This window comes from Argiope bruennichi, chromosome 4, assembly GCF_947563725.1.
Source record: "Argiope bruennichi chromosome 4, qqArgBrue1.1, whole genome shotgun sequence".
Taxonomy (NCBI): Eukaryota; Metazoa; Arthropoda; class Arachnida; order Araneae; family Araneidae; genus Argiope; species Argiope bruennichi.
The window spans coordinates 121,026,688-121,035,668 of record NC_079154.1 but is presented as its reverse complement, the minus strand read 5'-3'; positions in this window follow the sequence as shown (position 1 = coordinate 121,035,668).

Sequence of the window (8,981 nt, the reverse complement as noted above, 5' to 3'; positions counted from 1 at the left end):
AAAATAAATTAAATTTGATAAATATTTTTGCGGATGCTTAAATGCGTATAAATACCAAAGAAAGTAAAAAATATTACCTTGATAACGCTTCAGTGTTTTTTCTTCTGTTTTTTAAATGGTATTTTTTATTTTTTTTATTTATTGTTAATTATGTTAATTGCTGCATCAGTAACTTGACCATTATAACAAATTTTATCTAGTACGTATGCATTTAAAAGTTTTAAATAAAAGTTGAAAAGTATATAAAAATATTTTTTTAATTTATTGAAATAGGATAAAAGTTATTTGAAATGAAATTTCATATTTCTAAAACGACATATATTTTTAATTTTAAAATATTGCAAAATCAAATTTCGGTCAAGTTTAATTGCTCGTTATATTCTTTCATTATTTTCAATGGATTATGAAGTAAAATTGATGAATACCACATAAAGATGAATTTACCTCTTTAGAAATATTTAAAAACCAACTTCTTTCTAGAAAAATCAATGTGAATAAAAGTGACTTCAAACCCATTAAATTTGAATATTTCAGGCAAAGTGAAACATGTTTTCTATTATTCATTTTTATGTGTTACACAATTATATAATTTCACAGTTATTTAAACATGCATTTCGTGAGGAAAGAACGGAAGTAGTAGTCTTGTTTACCCATGTTGAATTCGAAATTGCCAAAAAGTGTTATCTAATTTGCATAGAAATGAGTTGCTTTTTTTATTATGGAAACTGCTTAGCAGCCTTGAAATAAGGATAAAAAATACAAACCTAAAGATGTTTCACACCAATTACTTTTACAAATTTCATCGAGGGTTTACGATGCATAAACAGAAGACGCATTGATAAGAAAAATCGATTACAACTAAGTTCCATTTATTTGAAACTTCTTAACAGTATTTTCTTTTTTTTTCGTGTAAGATATCAACAAAAAGTGTGTAAGATATTAACAAAATATTTTAAATGACGCATTTAAATTGCTAACTTGTTTCATTTTATATGTCTTGAAATGGTAAGTTCTGCGTATCAGAAATGTTAACCCTTATTCAATATATAATCCTTAAATAAATCTTTTTAATATATTGAAAAGGCAGATGTATGTCATTTACTTCAACTTCAGTACATTTTATGTTTTTCATTTTTTTTATATGAATGTTTTAACGTAGAGTTTATAATTAAGAACTTTATATTAAAACTATAGAAAAATAATTTCGCTTCCTTTCATATAGCAGAAATAATACTTGAACCAAGACATCAGTATTCAGAAATTTAATATGAGAAAAATAATAGAAATGCCAAGTTTTTAAAAATATACTTTTATTTGAATACAGAAAATCAAAAATTCATTTTATTTAGAAAAAGATTGCCAAACAAAATCGTATAAGCTTTAATAAAAATATTGTTTGTAAATTGATATTTATATAACAATTTTAAGATCTACTTATATGTAGTGAATACTTAGGAATAGTTTTTCTTATGACTTTGATTATTTCATTTTATTACAGGGCAGATGGGGGCAAAATGGAGTTACTTATCCTTTTGAATTCACTATAAACCAACAATTTTGCTCTGAAAAATTGGAAAGGAATTGCAATTGTTATTCACAGATGACAACTGTAATGATAAACAAATCAACTTATATTTCATTTTCAATTAATTAAAAAGATTTTTTTTGTTGAAAAAATAATATTTTGTCGGTCGGCACGTAAAAATATTTTTTTACTTACGGCATCAGAAACGAATCTCCCAATAAAGGTTAAAAAAATCTTTTCTTTTCAACTTCCTCACTTGCATTTTGGAATGAGATAAAAATTGTGATGTATATATATATATATATATATATATATATATATATATATATATATATATATATATATATATATATATATATATATATATATATATATATATATATATATATATATATATATATATATATATATATATATATACAACGCTAATGAAAACCACAATTCAGCAATGATGTTAAATGGTGCTGTTTAAACATCAGCCTCATAAATCTTCATTATGTCTAACATTGTTGATTATTTAGAAGAATATTTATAAACTATATAAATACACTTAGTATACATTTTACTAACTACAATAACTTCATCTTTATTAACGTATATAAATTATAAGAAGATAAGTATTAATTTCTTTTATTCAGCACTGAATTCCAAACTATGTAAATGAACAAAAAAAAAATTAACTTGGTTATACTATTATTCAGTCTTTATCATTATTAGTATAAACATTATCGGCCTGATCGCAACTTCACGTGAACTAGAAGCCTAAATATCTCATATTGACTCAAAATCTTTCATTTTTTCAGCACTTCACATTTTCCCGGTTTTCCTTCAATTTTCCTCATTTCGTTAAAAGAAATGACCATTAATCTAGGAATTTAATACAAGTCGTTTCAAAAACTATAGAATTCTTCTCTTATCTATTTACCTTTTAGTCATAGATATTTTACATACTTTAATATTAAATATGATTGAATCTCGCAGTCGGTCCTTTTTTCAAATTCATTCATTCAGCAGATGACAAATTACATTTTTGAAATGAAAAACCAATTGAAATTAACTGCTTGAAAATGCTAATTGATATGTAAAAATATTCAAATATAATACTCAATCACAAATACAAGTTTCGAGATTCCAAAAAATAAGTGCAAAGTTAAATGTAAAAAAATGTAACATGTCAAAAATCACAAAACAAAACAGGTTAAATAAAAATGTGCTGAAATGTAAAAAGTTTGTATGGAATTGTTGTCCAATTCATTTATTTGGCGTCAAAGAATACCAAATACAGAGCATGGATTTCAAAAAATGAGAAAGTTAGTGAAGCAAAAATGTTGTTATAAAGATCTACTACGCAAAATCGTCCTTGTTCAGTATGATGTTACTATCAGTTGTTACTTTCATAAATGTTACGACCAGTTGTAAATGGTACAAGAAAGTAATAAATGTTTATAATTTGTATAAAAATGCCAAATTTTAATTTAAAACAGATACATATGATTTAAAGCGGATAACATGGCCCAAGAAAATCATTTTTATCAAAAATACCATACAATTTGATTCGATTGATATGATAGTCACAAGTTAAATGACATTTCACTCAGAATTTGTAGTCAAACCAAAATAAACTTCAAACCTAAGGTGTAAAATAACACCTAAAATTGCGTGGTTTTTTTTACACTCTTTTATTTGATTTAGATTACGATTAAGTAATTTTGTCTGTTTAAGCTAGTATTCAGTTTGAGTAATTTTAAATATTTATATAACTAAAATATTAGAAATGCATTTTTAATAATCCGTTAAAATGTTATTGGTATTTATTCAAAAATGGTGGATGATTGAAGGATAGGATAAATTTATTTCTCAAAGTTATCTTTCATTTTATATTATTTCTCAGTGTAAACCGCATTATGTAGTACAGGATATTCAGGAATAATTAGGTGAGGTTTAATGGAATATCATTTATATCCTTTATAAATTTTCACGAATATATACTTGATTATAATTCATTAAGTAAATCACAGTTGGTAATATATCAATGGCGAGTAAAAAATGTGTTATATTTTCATGGAAATAATCGAAATGTAAATGTAATATTAAAAAGAAGTATTTTGCTTGAATTACTATATGAATTCAAAGTTATCATATATTACGGGAATATTTTCCAAAAAAAAAAAGGAAAAAAATTTAGAGACTTTCAAAAAAAAAAAAAAAAGAAACATCAAAGAAGAAAAGTAATAAATGTAATTTCTCAGAAGTCTTATTTTTCATTAAAAATTAAATTACAAATTTTTTGTACTTTGTAAATTTTTTCACAAAAATGTATTTCCTATTCTATATTCCTTTATTATATATTTTTATTTCGAACTATAAGGAAATGCTTTTTGTAATTTATAAAAACACAATTTTCTTATTCGATATTTTATTTTATATTGCATATTTTTCCATCTTGTTAAATATAATTACATTGACCGTTAAAAATCTAGTTTCTGAAACTCATCATTAAAGTATGAAGGTAACAACATATATGATTTACGTGAAGCATATTCTGTTACATTAATACATTATTAAATGAAAAAATATATTTACCATTTATTTTAGTAAGAAAATTTATATTTTTTAATATTAAGAGAAACTTTTTTTCGTAATTTGTGAAAGATGTCTATTAATACTTCCCATTCTCCAATTTTATCTGTGAGGTTACTCTATTGATATCTTAGAGATGCCATTTGTCAAATTCGTTGAGCTGACCAGCTATCGAGCTAATGAAAATAGGATTTACTCAAGCTGATACTGATAGAATATTTAATATACTTAATAGTCTGGCCCAAAGACCGAATAGGTTTCAATCAGAAAATTAAGCTTCGAGAATAATTGTTATAGGTAGACCCTTTATAATGTCCTTGCAAAATTCAACATCGAGTAATACTGTTATAGTTAGATACTTTATTATAAATCCTTTCTTAGAACTTCCAATTTAAAGAAGGGAAAAGACATTGCTTTCTCTTAGCCCGTTTTAGATAATTTCACTGCATAAAAAGGAGAATGTCCATTGTGTGCATTGGTGCAAATGTACCTTCACCATCCAGAATTGCATGCAAGAAGATCATATATATGTTTCCCTCTCAGTCAATGGCAGTAATGTGTCGTTTATGTTGGATAAAACAGCACGTTAATTAGGCAAACCTTTATGCTATCTATAAAATGCCTTGTTCTGAAGAAGGATTCTGGGTTAAGACACTAGATATCTTCAATTTTGCAATCAAAAATAATCTAATTATAGCGGAAGGGTGGTTTAGGCTGAAATCCCTTTGTGTGGTCACATTGACGTCCTTTGCTTAGGGAGGAAAAGTCATTGCAGTGAAACGTATGTAGATTACATTTTTTGAAATTTATGGTTAGGGCAATTTAATTGAAAGTATGAGAAATTAATGTCGACAATGGATCTGCAGCTGGGGAGAGCCCATTTCTTATTAAAACTCATGTATTTAATTTTAGAAATTGTCTATCTTTTAGAAAATATCGTAAGAGTTTATCTGAAAATTAGGCTTAGTATAAATAATAGGTAGAAGGTAATAATTAATTGTTTGCACGATATATATATTATTCAATTTTCATTCGTGTATATTTACTTGTTTCGTCAAATGTGCAAATATGGATATGAAGCAGTAGAAGTATCATTAGCATGATTTCGGGTGGTCGGGAAGCCACACTTATAGTTCAAATGGTGTTCCAATAATCGATTAAGATTTAACTTCCCTTACTAAATTGATTTCATCTAATTATCCTAGTATAATTTCCCATTAGGTCATATTTTATAATCCCAAGTTTAAAATATAGTTTTAATTTTATAGTTTATTCTTTATTAAAGTAGATAAAAAAAGCTGTGACTTGACAAAAAAAAATAAAGAATTTTTCTGTTTCTTTACAAAAATTTAAAATTTAAATCAGGTTTCATAAAGATTTCATTTGTACAAAGCTGAAAATTAAAAACTAAAAAGATTAATCCGATATTAACTTTTTAATAAAAAAAGTAATATATGAAAATGATTAAATACTGCGGCAAAATGTGATATTTTCCAGCAAAAAGTATCTCGCAGCATATAAACAAATATAACTACAAAAATGTATTGTTATAAGCAGAATAATGGATCTAGCAGGCCAAATGTAGCCCATCTTTTATTTCATTTTCTCCTAATGGAAAATATTTTTTTTTAGTATTTCTTCTTTTTTGCTGTTGTCAAGAAGATAAACAAGAATCCTGGAAAGCTATAATAAAATATTCAATAAATAATTCCTATGACTGCAAAGAAACATAAATGATTGGGCATAAAACACCACTTCGTGAACTTTTTTTTCAGTAATTTTCTTATTTTGGAATAACAATGAGTTTTTTTTGGAGCAAACAAATGAAAGAAAATAATAATAATGAAGAAGAGTTATTTGGTCCGAGAAAAAGTACTTTTTATTGATTTGGCAGAATCCGAAACGTAGTAAAAGACAAAAACAGCTCCAACTATGGCAAATATTAATAAGAACATTGTTTTCCTTTTTATAATGTTTTTTTTCTTCCAAATATATCCACGAAATAATAACTTTTTGTCACATTTTTTTTTATCATATACAACTTTTAAGTTTTATTTTTGTACTATAACTTTTGAAATTTGCCTCATTCTTGAAAGAAAAGAGGAAAACATTTTTAGAAACATTTTCCTTTCTTTTTTTTTTTCTTTTATACAGCAGATTGTCTTAAAGTTGATGAATCTTTGATACTTAGAAGAAAATTGTTTCATATTTTTTATATTTTTCATCAAACACTTTTAAATAGCAAATCTTAATTAGTGTAACAGTTGGATAATTTAATGTTAATTATTATTAGTCTTTGAGCTAAAGAACACTTTCAGTGTTTATTTATGGGCTGCATGTAATTTATATCTTAGGGCTATCTTAAATACTCTAAGATATATTATAGATATACAAGACAAATTTTCGATAAAAAAATTATCAGGAATTAGTCAGACATGCATACTAGATTCAATACACAAGAAATGCAAACTATATATAAATACAGCGAGCCTCAAAATTAACGCAAGATTTTATTTGCCACTATTTATGCAATAAAGTGTTGGCAACCCTATTAAAAAATCAGTTTGGCAGCTGGTGGTTTGGATTAGTAAAAATGGAGTGTTACACGATAGAACAACGTGTTAAGGCAAGATTTGAATTAAACAAAAAACACAGTTTTTTTTATTCTTTAGATTGTTATATTTTTATTGAATCGTACATAGGATAAATATATATTCTTTGAAAAGTGCATAGGATAAGGTTATGTATGGAATAACACATAGGGCCAATGGCTTTGCTTGCACATACACACTCTTTTGCCAAAATTTTCTTTGGCCATTTTGCATAAATATGGTTGAATTTCGTTGATGCATCGTTGGATTTCCTCCTTTAATGCACACGCACTTGGGGTTGTGTTGTCATATACCTTTGACTTCAAATAACCTCATAAAAAGAAATCCAGTGGTGATAAATCACATGATTTGGGGGGGGGATTTTCAAATTTTTGAACTGTGGCAACCAGATTTTCATTATTTTTGAAATATTGTTCAACAAGGAAAACACGTTGTTCTATTTTGTAATGCTCCACTTTTACTAACCCTAAGCTATCAGATGTCAAATGTTTTTTTAATAGTTTTGTTAACACTTAACTGCACGAATAGTGGCAAATTGAAATTTTGCATTAATTTTGAGTTATCCTTTATATATAAGGCCATTTTTAATTTAAAATATAATTCAAAATGGGCCGTATGCGTATGTAGTTTAAAGAAATTATACCATACGAAAGAAATGGAAAATAATTCTTCCATTGCTTAATATTTTGTTAATTCGCAAAGAAATACATTATGCATAGTTTTGGTATTTTAACTTTGTAAATATACTGCCATTTCAGTATAGTTAATTTCACATGTTACTGACCTAGGAATGCTATCAATATTTTTTTCCATCTATCTTACGATTTCTAAAGAAATTAAAAGTTTAATTACTCTACTTTGAAAACTTTTATTTTCATAATTCAATAATATTTTAATTATATCATTCATAATAATATTTTATTAATAATCTGAAACAACTTTAATAAAAATATCTATTCTCTTTTTAATTAAAATTATTTCTCTACTCACTTACACTCGATTTTTTTTCTAAATAATATGTTATTCTCATTATACATTAACTCCTACGCTTATGAATTTTTTAATAAATTTCACCCCACTGATGACAAAGTAGCTATGCTCCTTTTATTATATATTCACTTGATACTAGGTATTTTGAATCAAAAATAGGCATTCGTCTTCAAATTCTTGAAGAAAAATAATCCCATTACTTTCAGCTATCTGAGATGTACAGTTCTCTGGTTTCTAAAAGTCCATTTTTAGCAATCATAAATAGAAATTCTATGTAACTCCAAAAACCACGACCAGAAGATTGCATTTCTTAGAATCTAGAATATGCTGTTTACAGAATAAATTCCTAATAAATAAGATAAACAAAAAAAGATAAACAAATCTGACTGATACAAAATTAGATAAAATATGCTGTATAACATCATTTTTGTACCATTGTTGCTTTGCTAAAGGTGATTTTTACTAGAAAAGGGAAAGGAAACTTTTATTTCGATTTTCTAAGAAATTTCTTTCAATATATATCATTTTAACATATCTAATGAAACTTTGAGAATTTCTCAAAAATTTAATAAAAATTTAATTATATATTTTTTTGCAAAAATAGAATTGTACATGATAATTTTAAATTGAAATATCAATTACCAATTTTTTTTTACTGATATTTTATTATAGTGCACAATTTTTTGAACCACTTTTACATTACATATATTATAAATTTAAATAGATATACTTTTCTTTAGGGTTTTTTTTTTGGATAAAAGTACATTTCTTGGCTGTGCATGGTATTTTGGAAATGATGATACGAATTCGCAATGTGTCAACAAACACGAAATTCTTTTTTATTATTGAGAATAATTCCTTAAACAAGAATTTCAATCAAAGGTAGATTGATTTCAATTATTTTTATGCAATCTGATATTGTTTATGGAATAAAAAATATGGAGTTCACTAAAGTTAAAGGTTTTTATTCAAAATTTCCCTACATTATTTGAATACAGCGGTTCCTTCTAAATATTTAGCTTTTAAATTTTCCTTATTTATGCAAAAAAATTGAAACAATTTGACTTCAAAAGAAATATTGGTATTTATCAATATGAGACGAATAATTTAGTATCAAAGATAGACAGCAAGTTCTATCTTAGATATAAAGCATATCGGTCTATTTCAGAAAGCTTATATGCTTTCTTAAATCATTTTTATTCAATTAAATTGTCAAGTATTATGAAAAGTATTTAAAATTTCAAGTGCGAACATTTCAGAAGAATTCTATATCA